The 13,003-nt window shown below is 43.7% G+C and overlaps 1 long non-coding RNA gene and 1 other non-coding gene across 2 annotated transcripts in view; one reads left to right on the top strand and one right to left on the bottom strand.

Annotated features, from left to right (window-relative positions):
- Positions 1 to 13,003, top strand: part of LOC124735541 — a 524,395-nt gene that overhangs the window by 315,050 nt on the left and 196,342 nt on the right. The window lies entirely within an intron of this gene.
- On the bottom strand, positions 10,634 to 10,708 carry Trnas-cga. Its single transcript has one exon. It is a non-coding gene; the product is annotated as a tRNA-Ser (tRNA).

The raw sequence follows: 13,003 nt of genomic DNA, 5'->3' as shown, positions 1-13,003 counted from the left end.
GCTTCTTTGCACAGACTGTTCTCTTTACAAGTTCTGTGATTTCCATTCCTCTTCACTTGACTGCTTCCGAGCTATTCCTTATCGCAGAATCTGTAGTCTTCAGGAACTTCAAGCATCTCTCTTCATTCCTTAGCACTTCCGTATTCCACTTCTTTGCGCATTCATTCTTCTTGACTGTTGTCTTAAACTTGAGCCTACTCTTCATCATTGCTAAATGGTGATCTGCGTACACCTTACAATCTAGTATCTGATTTCGAAATCTCTGCCTGCCTATGATGTAATCTAGCTGAAATCTTTCTGTACCTCCAGGCCTCTTCCAAGTATGTCTTCTCCTCTTGTGGTCCTTTAACAGAATATTTGGTGTTACTAACTGAATTTTATTACAGAACTCAGTTAGTCTTTCTCCTCTCTCATACCTAGCACCAAGTCCATATTCCCCCGTAATCCTTTGTTCTACTCCTTCCCCTGCAATCGCATTCCAGTTACCCATGGCTATTAGATTTTCATCTCCCTTTGTGTACTATATCACCCATTCAATATCGTGATATACTTTCTGTGTCTCGTCATCGTCAGCTTCTGACGTCGGAATGTATGCCTGAAGTGTCGTTGCCGGTGTTGGTTTGCTGTCGACTGGGATGTGAACAGCTCAGTCACTGAACTGTTCACAGTAACTCACTCTTTGTCCTACCTTTATATTTATAACGAATCCAACTCCCACTATCACATTTTCTGTTGTTGTTGGTATTACCCCCTACTCATATGACCAGAAATCCTTGTCTTCTCTCTATTATTTTGACAAACCACGCCGCGACTAGCAGATCCTTATCGTTTTGTTGATTATTAAATCTTTTTCTCCCTGTCTCCTCCCCCTTGGCAGTCCCCTCCCGGAGATCCGAATAGGAAACTATTACGGAATTTTTGCCAAAGTAGAGTTCACCATAACACCTTTACAACTGCAGATCACATGTGCTGTGGACACACCTTGTGTCTTTAATGCAGCGGTTTCCATTGCCTTCTTCATGCTCATGCCGTTGATCATTGCTGACTCCTCAACCTCTGGGCCCTGAATCTCTCTCCGCTCCTCCTCCCTTTTTACATGTCCAATGGCAGAATGAGGGTGACTTCTTATGCTGGAGGTCTCCGGCTGCCAAATCTGATGATTTTTTTAAAATATGTTTATGTGTGTATGTATGTATGTTGCACATCTCGTAACCACTCGATCGATTTCAACCATATTTGGTGCACTTATAACTTACTGTCTGGAAATACTGTCTGTGGGGGGGTATGAATCACATACCTATCAAAAGGCCGGGGCTGGGGGTGAAAAGGAATGTAGCCCACGATGCGCGAATATTCAGACTCTATTCATGCTGTATTGGACAGTGGGAGAACACAGTAACTCGCAACAAACTTTAGACCTAATTTCAACGCTTTACTAAACTTTTTCTCATTGCCAACCCCCACTAAACGATGAAACCAAACCACTTTATCGCATACTACTTTTTAGCTGTTCGTGAGTTAAATTGACGCTTGAGACACGACGTTTTAATTTATTAGTTCTTTACTATTACTTGTATGTTCGACGCACTTTGCAGGCAGTACTCAAATACAACACTGAATGTGCCTGCAAATTATATCACTTAGTTCACCAGGTATGACGTCATAAATGCTGAGCTTCGTAAAAAAATGCTGCATTATGCAAGACGTTTAAATTTCTCACTTCTTTGCTACTTACTCTGTACGCATCATATTTCGCAGACACATATGCTGCTCAATGTCTTTGAAACATTATACCATCGTACGACGCAAGCTTCTAGAGATATTATGTCATGAATATTGAACTGTGTGAAAACAAAACTGCAGGGTGAAATTCGCTACAGATGCTGGTGAAATATGTGTACAAATATGTGTAAAATATATTCAGTGCATGTCAAATACATGTGAAGTTTGCTTACGTGGGTAAAGCCATGGGTAAAAAGCTCCTACTGGGATAGAGGTAATAGTGGAGTAAAATGTGGGAAGAAGTACATATACAGGGACTGGAAGGAGGAGAACGGATGGACAGAGCGAGAGACGGGAAACGGACAGAGGACGAAATGGTCAGACAGGGGGGGGAGGGGCGGAGAGAGGAAGGGGGGGAAGGGGGAGAGGGGAGGAGGAGGAAGAGATGGATAGAGAGGGAGAGGAGTAGGAGCGTATATGCAGAGAGGGGGAAGAGGAATTGGGCAGAGAAAGGGAATACGAAATACACATAAAAACGAAAGAGGAGGAGATCGACACAGGGGAGAGGAGGAGACAGAGAGACAAAGAAAAGAGGAGGAGATGTACACAGGGGGAAGAGCAGACGGCGTAATGCAGCAACGACGAGTACTCAGCTAGTGCCTTAACATAATAGTAATAATGACGAAATCGAACACCTCAGATTGATGTGGGACTTATGACTTCAGACCGATCGAATGGTAGTACACAATACAACAGGCATCAGAATTGTGGAGAAAAAAAAGTGTGGATCAATGACGTTGCATACCTCATGCTAACAGGATCGACAAGAAACAACTTGCAAAACTAACGTGTATGGAAATATGAAAATCGAACTGCGACGACTGTGGCACAAACCGACGAAAATAGTTCTAGTGTTTCTCGGCACACTGGGAGCTATTGTAAAAGACTTTAGTGGACATTTGAAAATCACCACCATTTATAAAGTAAACATCTGCTAACGACAAAGAGCCACTTTATGGAGATCTGTACGAATTATATGCCGATACAGCCCGTAGTCTGAGACACTCGGGATGTGACCAGCAATAAAACAAAAAAAATCAGTATCGTGAGCTCATTTTCTGCGTACACACTACTGATAATAACTAATAATGATGATAATAATAATAATAATATTCTGGTTACATCATTACTTAGTGTACTGCTTTAGCACGGTGTTCTAGAAATCGTAATTCAGAAAAATATAAAACTTGAAATACAAGGTGAGTGAGGAGGAGAGGTACGTGTTTTACAGATGATACAATTAGTGATTCTGAACAAAAAACTTGATGTGCACATATGCGCTATTACGAATGGTTTCCGAGGTAAAACACTTTTAATGTTCATTTCTATTTATTTTCTATATTATTCATTTTCATTGTTTAAGCGTACCACGGTAGTAGGAAGTTGAGACTAACATTTTGATACAGGACGCTTGTGGACTGTCAAGTCGGAAAACTACCTCAAACTGGTCCAAAAAAATTTACTTAAGCTACAGCGCGCGCGCGTCGTGCGAGGATTCCAATATTCTTGCGATCTCTTATCGAAGACTGTTAGTCCTAGACAAAAAATAAATAGGACCTCTTTTTGTTGCAAATTTAATTTACTTTAATTGTGTACTGAGACACGTTTTCGTTGGAGTGTGCGGTTTTCGAGTTACTGAAGAAAAATGTACAGAAGTGATATTAAACTTGTTCTACCTCGGAAACCATTCGCAATAGGGCATATGTTCATATGAAGTTTTTTTTTTTTTTTTTTTTTTTTTGTTCAGAATCACTAATACTATCGCGTCTCAAAGCGCGTACATTTCCTCCTCACTCACCGTGTATATTCTTCCGAAAATTTGAGGAGTATCTGTCGTGCAGTTGATTTAATAATCTTAATACGAAACAAACTCTCACAACTTTGACAATTTCATAATTTACATGGCATAAAACAGACGAAGTGTTTCAGTATTTCATTAAGCGCGATTGTTTTTATTGGGGTCTTCATCCTCCATCTTTTCTTATTTAGTTCCCCAGCTTCCTGTGGTCTACCCGTTCTTTAGGTGATGCACTAATGAGACTCACTGACAAAAGAGATAACTACACTTTTAGCATATCCAGTACTGATTTATGTCCTATCATTATTCACGTTTCCATCGGCAGTATTTCGAGCAACAGCAACCTCACAGGTTGTTAATATCTGTAATGTATCCTCAGCCTGCCGGCCGGGTTGGCCGAGCGGTTCTAGGCGCTACAGTCTGGAACCGCGCGACCGCTACTGTCGTAGGTTCGAATCCTGCCTCGGGCATGGATGTGTGTGATGTCCTTAGGTTAGCTAGGTTTAAGTAGTTCTAAGTTCTAGGGGACTGATGACCTTAGAAGTTACGTGCCATAGTGCTCAGAGCCATTTGAACCATTTATCCTCAACCTGAGTGTTACTCTGAACACCACAGGACTCTTTTGAGTGTGCTGATACTGGAGGTGATACGACCGTGCAATTAATTTATCCATCCAGCCATACATAGTTTACGTAAACGCCAAGACATGAGGCGACTTGGCATTTTTCGCGTTAATAAATCGTCCTCACATATGAAAGAGAGGTGCGTAACTGCCGAGGTTTGAAACCTGTCATTTGACTTAGACAGTGAAGTGTGTTTATACTACTTTAAACCCAAGACTACGTTCCATGCCACCGTCAGCGTCAAGACACTCATTTTTAATAAATTCTCCAAATACACTCTAAAAAAGCCAACCTTAAGAAGGATCTGTGCGATGATTCCGAGTATCTAAATAGTAGGAGAACGTGCGCCTGAGACGATCGTGTTTTAAATTCCAGATGCAACTTTTCAGTCGATTCCTTAAATAACTGCAGGCGAATGTCTAAATATTCTTGTGAATCGGCATCGTCGAGATCCATTCTCGTCTTTGGTCCGAGCATCCAGTAAAATTGAAGAAAATATTTGTGATAAATGTGATACTATGTAGGTGCAAAGAACGGATAAATATTAATGGTCAGATGATGATAAATAAATTCGAAGTAACAACGTCAGCTCGTATCATCTGTTGAAAGTTACGACCGCCAATTACAACACATGTATTACTTTTATTCCTAAGCGGATTACGATACTGGACACATCACTGTATTACAGCTTAAGACGTTCACACCGGCGATGAGAATTTTGCTTCTCACTATGGGGCGGCGAGCAAATTCATGCTTTCCTGCAACTTACGGCGCAACTTTTCCTGTTCGCCACCGTGGCACCCTGGTTAAATTCCAGCGCCATAGGCAGCTGTTTTAATATGCTAACCATTTATTTTGAAAGTCATAAAATAATTTACATAGTTTTCACAAATTACATGAATTTTATGAAAGCTCTCTCGTTGAAGGGTCACAGAAAACTGCATTTACAGCAGTTAGTTGCGCCTGGATGATAGGTGATAAATCATACGTTAATGCATTGCTGGTACCATGGTTAGTAGAGTAGAGCGCGTACCTTCAGCTGCACACTCCAGCCACTCACCGTCTGGTGGCTTGCTGAGTATTGATGTAGATGTTCAATGAAAATAGTCCGAAGAAATTTAATTCATCTGTGGCCATAAAAATGGCCATGGGTTTCAAGGTACATTCGTGATAACAGCCTGTTGATAACGTCGCCGGCCTGTGTGGGCGAGCGGTTCTAGGCGCTTCAGTCTGGAACCGCGCGACTGCTACTGTCGCAGGCTCGAATCCTGCCTCGGGCATGGATGTGTGTGATGTCCTTAGGTTAGTTAGGTTTAAATACTAAGTTCTAGGGGACTGATGACCTCAGAAGTTAAGTCCCATAGTGCTCAGAGCCATTTTTTGATAACGTTGTTTATTGCGTGTGTGTGTGTGTGTGTGTGTGTGTGTGTGTGTGTGTGTGTGTGTGTGTGTGTGCGCTCAAGGACGAAGTGATCAGCACCCCAACGTAATTAGTAGAAACGGATGTCGTTGAAACGTAAGGAATGCGTTGTTTTAGACGGACTGGCTGGTATCGCCTAGATACAATGCATGCTACACAACGATACGTCCTCGGTATACATGAGGAGCTTTTCGGATGTACGCTCTTCGTCAGGCAACTCTGCGCTCCCCGTCCGCCAGTGGAGGTAATTGCGTTAGGCCAGATGCCGTCGCTCCTGAATACGGCAGTGACGACGGCCGCTGTAATCAGAACCAACCTTGTTTCCTATGCGTGGGACCGGCGACAGAGTTTGTCGCGTGAAAACATAGGGGCAGAAACTGGCGAGCGAGTCTGCCGAGACCTTAACGAGAGCCCATAGTCTCGGGGCACAACTGAGCTACGATTGGCACTGCGTACAGTTTATTTCAAACTTTCAATCATCCAATAAAATGACTAAGTTTGTCCGGTCAAAAGTTTGCACGAGTTTCCAACACGTTTCATACGATGAAGGGAGAATTCATTTTCGACCGTCCTCCGTAAGGTAAACCTTTTTCCCCCTTTCAGTTTGCTCTTTGTTTGACTAAGGTTTACACTAAGTAATTTCGGTTTTCATGTAATCCTATTTTTTAATAATCCTTTAGCCAATATTATATTAGGATTATGCATCAACATTTCATAATCCATGAGCATAAGAAAACAACTACTACAGCATTCATAGAATGAGGACTTTCATGCAATGTTAAATATTTACACGTCGCAAGAGACTTTATCAAAGGTACATACACAGTCACTAAGTGGTAGCATTTCTGTATCTCCTGTTGCTTCTCATACTTTCAAATATTCCTCTTCTAATCTATGCCCTTATTTATGATTCTGTACCTGACGCGTTCCTCTGTGAAGTCTTTACAGGAAAACATGACTACAGAGAAAAATCTCAAACAGTAGTTTCAGCATCGTCGAGTGAGGTGGCTCAGCCGTTAGCACACTGGAATCGCATTCTGGAGAACGACGGTTCAAACTCATGACCGCAATCCTGAGCTGGGTTTTCCATTATTTTCCCCAAATCGCTTCAGGCCACACGAGAGGCAGTGCTACGATGTAAAGGTGGGGAGTGTAGAGGTGGAGACTCCGAAATTCTGCAACCTGCGGCTATGGGACCCAAGAACAAACCGTTCAGTATATTGTGTCGGAGACTACCCTGTAAGAAAGAATCCAAAACCATTCAGTGAGTTCGTTAATGCTGCTCCCTTTGCTACCAGCTGTCTTCATTCACCAGATGATGAACTCTGATTGAACGTATCTGTTTTAATTAACAATCCTAATTTTATAGTTTAAATGGTCTCTTTTTCGGTATTACGCATTTGGTATAGCACATTAATTTTCAGTATTTAAAGACGAAAAAGATGAGAGAACGACGCGCTATGACGGAATTATCCAATACTTTATATATGTACATGTGCAGAAAAACAAATCATTACAATTTCATAAAAATTGAATGATTCGTTCAAGAGAAAGAGCACAAATTGAGCAAGTCAGTAAGGCCTTTTGTCTGCCACTGGCCCTTGTGCAAACACTTATACTGCTTGGCACTGATTGGTTGTCCTCCTGAGGGTTATCGTGCTAAATTTTGTTCAACTGTCGGTGTAGATAGTAAAATCCCAAAATTAAGGACCTGGCCCGTATTCCTCCAAATGTTCTCAGTTGGGGAGGGATCCGGCCACCGTGTTGGCCAAGGTAGGGTTTGGCAAGCAGGAAGACAAGCAGCAGGAACTCTCGTCGTGTGCGGACGGTCATTATCTTGCTGAAATGTGAGCCCAGAGTGGCTTACCATGAAAGACAAAAAAACTGGGAACCGAAGGGGTATTGCTACGAAACGAAATCAGACTGTCACCTCTGGATGTCAGGCTTTGAGGTGTAGACAGTTAAGTTGCTACCCCACCTCAAGACATGTCTTGAATGGCCATAGTGGCCCATTCGAAGTGGGACTCATCAGTGAAAACAATGTTTACTTCAGTGAGATTCCAGGCCGAATACTAGTCTGAAACGCCCTAGTGGGATACCAAGAGTCATGGCCTGAGCTGCCATTTTCTTTCATAGGACGAAACCTTTGGCTGTCATACGCGGCATCCTTCCACCATAGCCGTACACCGATGATACTTCATGACCCATTTTCTCTCCCATCATCGCAAGCCATCTTGGGCTTACATTTCAGCAAGATTATACCCGCCCTCCACGGCGAGAGTTGCTTGCCAAACCCTGCCTTGGCCAGCAAGGTAGCCATATCTCTCCGCAACTGAGAACATCTGGAGCAATATGGGCAGGGCCTCCAACCAGCTCGGGATTTTGACGATCTAAAGCACCAATTGGAGAGAATGTGGCACAATATCCCTCAGGAGGACATCCAACAACACTTTCAATCAAACCTATCAGTCAAAACTATCAACACTGCTTGCGTAAGGGGCAGGGGCTGACCAACGAGTAACTGACATACTCAGTTTGTGATGCAGTTTCTCTTGAATAAGTTTTCCTGAAACTTTAATCATTTGTTTGTCTGTACAAGTATATCAGAACTACCGATTTCCGTCCCATTTGTATGATTCTTTCGTGGTATGTAGTTTTTGTGTGAGTGAGTTTTACCTTGTGCCTAAATCCTTAGATGTGAAATAGCATATTATGTGTTCCTTAATATTTGCTGTCGCCACCATACAATAAACAAATAAATAATAAATGATCTCTGACCCTTAAATTTCAGTCTGGATTCTGTTCAATCTGTAAATAACCCATCTCTCCTTGTGTTTCATCTCTGTTATCTTCAAACTTTCGAAAAGAAGTTGGGCCATCAGTGTAAAACGTTTATCTAGATTTACAAATTCTATAAACATAGGTTTGAGTTTTTCAACCTATATTCTATGATAAGTCACAGTTTCCAATTCTGGAAGACACAAACCTATAGATTATGTTGAGTGTAATATCGTAGAGATGCGAAAATAAGCACGAAATAGAAAATGCTGGAGGACAGTGATGACGTAAATAAGTATCATTTGGTAAGCTGCGCAAACATAGATTACCTCGACCGCATTTGAATTTGAGCATCGGCTGAAATGTGATATGCTCAGTCCATTTGAAGCTACTCTTTCCGACACGGTTGCCTTTGCATGCAAGTTAAGAAGCCGACTAAAATATTCAAGACTGTCAGCCCCTTTTTCCTCGGTTTCTTTAAGAATCACCTTCAAAGGTGCTCCACCCGAATGAAGTGGCACAGATACCTCCCTGCAGCTTTAGCTCCCCTCTGAATCATTAATGCACACGCCGCGGCAACACCGGCAGATGCCGACTAGTGCACCAGACGGAATCTGTCGGCCGTAATCCGCCGACAGCAAGTTTTCCGAGGAATCAGAGAAAGCACGTGGAAGAGGCAGCGGCCACGCCACGCCACGCTGCCGGAATGCTCTGCGCCGTAAACAGTTTTAGGCGGACTTGCGAGTAAACCGAGAGCTGGCGCCGGGACGCACAACAGAGAGGGTCCGTGGCATTCACAGGAGCTCGCGGGACGCTGCTAACAGGGCCTCTGATGTTTTAATAACGTAAGCACGACACGGCGGTCGCGGCTGCCTCAAAGCAAAGGCGAACAGCGGCCTTTGTTGGGGGCGTCTCGCCACCTTGTTCCAGCCTGTACACAGCACCGCATGACATAATCCGTAAAATTACGGTGGAAAGAGGCGAGTGGGTGGTATTTCAGCACCTTTACAGACGCTGCTTATCCAAACTGTCACTACCTTTCATGGCTGTGTTAGTGTTTTAAGTGGCCTGCAATACCAAAATGTCACTACTTTTTATGACTGTGCGCTGAAAGATGTTTGTAGTGGTCTGCAATAAAGATGAAAGTAGCTTCCACCTGATGTATCACCGCCAAGTTCAATTGGTTCAAATAGCTTCAGCGCTATAGGACTTAACATCTGAGGTCACCAGTCCCCTAGAACTTAGAACTACTTAAACATAGCTAACCTAAGGACATCACATACATCCATGCCCGAGGCAGGATTCGAACCTGCGACCGTAGCGGTGGCGCTGTTCCAGGCTGAAGCCACCGCCAAGTAGCATACCTCGAAGGACCTTGGCCTGTACACAGAAAGAACCACTACAGTGCAGTAGATTATAGTGTAGTACAATACAGTACAGTAGAGTGTAGTACAGAAGATAAAAGAAAGAAATACGCCATGAGACGAACAGAAATGACACTTTTATTCAAAGACAATAATTACACTGCAGTCACCGCGATTTCTGATGGTCCTCTAGTCATTACAAAAGGTGGGGCATGGTTCTTAATAGGATGATCAGTACGTAGAGCTATGCTTGCTTTGATACCTGCTTCCACGCTGACCAAAATACCGTATTGGTAACGAGTTCTTGTAGAAAAGCGTTCTATTCCATGCACCAGTATTGTTGCCTGCTATTTGATGGTGGTTGTTGCACGTGTGTATGCTGCAATGCGTCTCCCCAATGCACCCTGCACGTGGTTGATGATATTTAAACCGATGGAACGGAGCGGCCAGTCCATTCCAAGAACTGTCCACCTGCTCTGTTCGATGAGGTTACGCATCCTCATACACGGAAATGAAGGCAGGGGCGAATGCACCGCTGTAAAGATACACATGTCGTAGAAGTACAGCGTTGACTGGGGGGTGTGAATTGTTCAAGGATATGGGAATCGGTGCACCTAGTCATCACTATGCGTCTCCATACCATAATAGCTAGATGACCATTGTGGGGTCTTCAAGCAATGGATGTGGCTAACCTTGTAGTACTCTCTGCTAGACCGTGCTAATACTCTACGAATACGGTCCACTATTGTCCGGCTGAGGCTGTCGGGAGGATCGGTTATATTCACTTCTTGCAGAGGTTCGTTTCTAAAACAAACCAAGTACGAAATTTTGAACTATACGAAGAAACTTCCTGCCAGATTAAAACTGTATGCCGGACCGAGACTCGAACTCGGGACCTTTGCCTTTCGTGGGCAAATGCTCTACCAACTGAGCTACCCAAGCACGACTCACGCCCCGTCCTCACAGCTTTACTTATGCCAGTACCTCGTCTCCTACCTTCCAAACTTCACACAAGCTCCTCTGGGAACCTAGCAGAACTAGCACTTCTGGAAGAAAGGATACTGCGGAGACATGGCTTAGCCACAGCGTGAGGGATGTTTCCAGAATGAGATTTTCACTCTGCAGTGGAGTGTGCGCTGATATGAAACTTCCTGGCAGATTAAAACTGTGTGCTGGACCGAGACTCGAACTCGGGACCTTTGTCTTTCGCGGGAAAGTGCTCTACCAACTGAGCTACCCAAGCACGACTCACGCTCCGTCCTCACAGCTTTACTTCTACCATATCAGCGCACACTCCGCTGCAGAGTGAAAATCTCATTCTGGAAACATCCCCCAGGTTGTGTCTAAGCCATGTCTCCGCAATATCCTTTCTTTCAGGAGTGCTAGTTTTGCAAGGTTCGCAGGAGAGCTTCTGTTAAGTTTGGAAGGTAGGAGACGAGGTACTGGCAGAAGTAAAGCTGTGAGGACGGGGAGTGAGTCGTGCTTGGGTAGCTCAGTTGGTAGAGCACTTGCCCGCGAAAGGCAAAGGTCCCGAGTTCGAGTCTCGGTCCGGCACACGGTTTTAATCTGCCAGGAAGTTTCATATCAGCGCACACTCCGCTGCAGAGTGAAAATCTCATTCTGTGTACGAATAAAGCTGACAAAGCGAACAGAATTAGAAAGATCGATATGGAAAGGGACATTTAAATTAGAATAATTTTATGCAGTGTCCGAAAGTGTCTTATTATGTTACATTACAGCCAGCTTTGTTACTGTATTGTTTTGTATTGTATGGAACTGGGGACCTAGAAATTACGGAGAGGCTTCGTCCCCGCCGTAGCCCTCAGTGGCCCACAAGCCAACAACAGGCTACAGCAGTCCACTCACCCCACCGCCTCCCCGCACCGAACCCGGGGTTATTGTGCGGTTCGGCCCCCAGTGGAACCCATCGGGAACGTCTCACATCCGACGAGTGTAACCTCAATGTTTGCGTGGCAGAGTAATTATGGTGTACGCGTACATGGAGATAGTGTTTACGGAATAAGGGGAACCAACCCGCATTCGCCGAGGCAGATGGAAAACCGCCTTAAAAACCATCCACAGACAGGCCGCCACACCGGACCTCGACACTAATCCGCGGGGCGGATTCGTGCCGGAGTCCGGCACGCCTTCCCGCCGAGGAAGCAGTGCGTTAGACCGCACGGCTAATCGGGCATCCGCATTAAACGTAACTCACAATACCTAGCGACTTGAGTATAGTGGTCCGCCACAGCCGCGCTTCAAGTACAAAGGTTATTTTTGTCTGTTGATTTATAACAGTCACTTGAAAACTTATTTCGCCCGTAGTTTGATAAGCCTTCGTTTCTGCAATGTTATGAATTTAGATTTATCTTCCGTATGCCTACTAAAGAAAATCTCAGCATCCTTTTCGCCACGAGGTATAGCCCATAAAATATCACTTCCGTCTATCCAGTATTCCAAAGATAGCATTATCACGTTTAATTTGATCTTAAAGTCTAAAAAATCGACTTCACTTAATCCACAATATACTCCGCTCAGACTCAATTCGTAACAATTATGTTCATATAAACTTTCCGACTGAACACTTCAAAATTAACTTCACTTTTTATCCACTTTATTACAGTGAAATCATACAGTTATAAATAGCCACCTACCAAACATGAACAACGTGGATGAGTGAGTTTGCACCCATTCGTGACTAAAGCTGAACACGAACTCTCTCGATCTTTACAGTATCAATTCCATACAAAATCTTTTTCAGTTTTTAACCTTCTTAGTTTTTTCCATTATTACGGAGAGGTTGGTCGAGTCGCTTCGGGACGTCTGCTTTGGCACTCTATAGTCGTTGTCAAGCTTCTCATGGCCGGTAACTCTGACTATGTGGCGACGGGAAAACCTTTCCTTCCGCCACAGCCACACCCCCGCTCGTATCATGAAACAGAAAGAAACACAGACATTTCTTCCAGTATTACAGTTGTAGCAAAAAAATATAAAATTCATTTTAGCGTATCTAAACAGTATAACAAACTTACAGCTACTTACATTCTGTGTGTCACATGGCGGGAACAAATCGATGGTGCAGCTCTCCTAACACTGTATCATCACAGCTACCTACGTTTATTTGTAGCGTCAACAGTGAAGCACGGATCAGGTAGTGCTAATATATGGTAGGGATTTTCGTGGTTACGGCGTTTTCCTCTTATGGCGCTTACGAAAATACTAAATGCAGAGGAATATT

Source organism: Schistocerca piceifrons, unplaced genomic scaffold, assembly GCF_021461385.2.
Source record: "Schistocerca piceifrons isolate TAMUIC-IGC-003096 unplaced genomic scaffold, iqSchPice1.1 HiC_scaffold_1682, whole genome shotgun sequence".
Lineage (NCBI taxonomy): Eukaryota > Metazoa > Arthropoda > Insecta > Orthoptera > Acrididae > Schistocerca > Schistocerca piceifrons.
The sequence above is the reverse complement of the archived record's forward strand: the minus strand, read 5'-3'. Positions and strand labels throughout refer to the sequence as shown.